The sequence below is a fragment of the Octopus sinensis genome, linkage group LG25 (genome assembly GCF_006345805.1).
Source record: "Octopus sinensis linkage group LG25, ASM634580v1, whole genome shotgun sequence".
Classification (NCBI taxonomy): domain Eukaryota; kingdom Metazoa; phylum Mollusca; class Cephalopoda; order Octopoda; family Octopodidae; genus Octopus; species Octopus sinensis.
In genome coordinates, this window is record NC_043021.1 from 4,502,120 (window position 1) to 4,504,619 (window position 2,500).

Genomic DNA, 2,500 nt, shown 5'->3' on the forward strand with positions numbered 1-2,500 from the left:
ATGAAAAGTGAAACTCAAAATGATCAAGAAAAGTCCTACGAAATATTGGAGATTCTCGACATGCAGGCCAGATAGATATAAACAAAGAAGTCTAATTTAAGTGGCGGAAATGTGAGTATGCTTGGTTGCTATGGTGCAAAAGCTATCAAGGTCATCTGGGCATATATATATATATATATATATATATATATATATATATATATATATATATATAATAGATATTAGGCAATAAATCCAAATTCACAGGGAAAAATCAGATTTAGGATTAAAACCAATTTTATAGTAAAATATTATATAATATAATTCGAGACAAAACCACTATTTTGCAAAACAAACAAGGAAAGACTTAATCAATACATAAAAATTTTTAATATAAATTAAAACAGATTAGGAGATCGAAAATCCACCTGACGAATGTCATTGAAGACATGAAACGATTGTAGTGGCGGTTTATTTCTTTATATTAAAAATTTTTATGTATTGATTAAGTCTTTCCTTGTTTGTTTTGCAAAATAGTGGTTTTGTCTCGAATTATATTATATATATATATATACAAAATAAGAAAATGGAGAAACACATCTTAATCAATGATCAACTACCAGATAATACCCAATCACATAGTTTATTAAACCACTACATATGAACATTAAAGTCCAACATAATAATATAGAACAAAACAATGTACATGAAAGAGTAATATGATACAATAAGTACAGTATGTATAAGTGATATATATATATAATATATATATATATATATATATATTATATATATATATATATATATATATATATATATATATTATATATATACATATATATGTGTATATGTATATGTACACGTGATATAAATACCGCAAACTAGCTCCTGTGCAAATATTGCAAAACCTTTGTCTCGCCTGAATCATATAAAGAATGGTGGCGTTATAAATTAATGGAATGAGTGGAATTAAATACTTATGGGTTTCTGTTGTAAAAAGCAAACAACAACAACAACAACAACTTAATTTTAAAGAGCACGGGTGTATATGATATAACACACCAATATATTTGATTTATCTAAGACAGTGCTTTTCAAACTTTTTGCTGGAGCGGAACCCCAAGGAAACATTCTACTGGCTCGAGGAACCCCTGTGCAATAATTTAATAGTCTTATGCACATATCTGCACAGGAGAATTAAAAATTACTGCCGATTTTAGCAGTATTGTAACTTCTTGCGGAACCCCTGGAATGTACTGGCGGAACCCTAAGGTTCCGCAGAACCCTGGTTGAAAACCACTGATCTAAGATGACGAAAACAGTCATTGTTTTTTCGATTACTAATTCTAGCAAAAATAAAGTTGCAGAAATAGTATATTGTTTCGTTGGGGTTTACGATAGAGAACTGAAGTACGCTCATAGCGTACCTGTTGAGGTGTTATAGATTTAATCATCTGCCCTTCGCTTCAAACTTAATATACAGAACTGTATATTTTTTTGAAGGTAGAAGAGGTTATGGGAGAATGAAGGAAAGAGTGAAGATAGCTACTAAAAGTCAAAACAAAACAAAAAACGATTTATAGATACCATTAGGATGATAATAAGACAATAATTACATGGGTTAAAATGTGTGGAACATTACGAGATATGAATGAAAGGAAAATCAAGTGATACAAGGTGCAGCCATTGCCATAACTAATGATAAGAAGCGACTCATATTTTATGCTTTTCTTTTATGTTCTAGATCAGTGCTTTTCAAACTTTTTGCTGGAGCGGAACCCCAAGGAAACATTCCACTGGCTCGAGGAACCCCTGTGCAATAATTTAATAGTCTTATGCACACATATCTGCTACACGGGAGAATTAAAAATTACTGCCGATTTTAGCAGTTTTGTAACTTCTTGCGGAACCCCTGGACTGTACTGGCGGAACCCTAAGGTTCCGCGAAACCCTGGTTGAAAACCACTGTTCTAGAGTCAAGTGCCGCCAAGGTCGACTTTGCCTTTCATCCTTTACGAAGTCAATAAAATAAGTACCAGTTGAACATTGGGTCCGATGTAATTGACAAGCTCCCTTCCCCCCAAAATTTCAGGCCTTGTGCCTTTGCAGGAAAAAAATATTTTATGCCTTTCTCTGTCTCTAATTTTATGCATCATTTAAACGTTTTCTTAAATTTTATTCCAGTAAGCTTTTCAATATACCCACCAATTACGAGGTGCTTGTTTAAGGAAGTCAATAAATACGTGTCCAATAATACCATATAATTTGAAGTCTCCAATTAAATTCATTGTTGCAATTGGAGCGTGGAAAATGGCCTATTTAGATTTAATGTTCGAAGAAGGAATGTTACACCTAAATAAAAGGCAGAACATACAACTGTCCTCGTGGAGAACTGACTCCTGTAGATCTTACCTGAACGGCCTCAAACTCTCACCCAAAGGCTTCCTCAAAAAGAAATGGACAACCTATCCTAGCATTATAGTGTACATTATTTAATCATTTGATCAAAGGTGCCGCCAAA

At 32.7% G+C, this 2,500-nt stretch overlaps 1 protein-coding gene across 1 annotated transcript in view; it reads right to left on the bottom strand.

Moving 5' to 3' along the window:
- Positions 1–2,500, bottom strand: part of LOC115224361 (zinc finger protein 200-like) — a 25,077-nt gene that overhangs the window by 10,244 nt on the left and 12,333 nt on the right. The window lies entirely within an intron of this gene.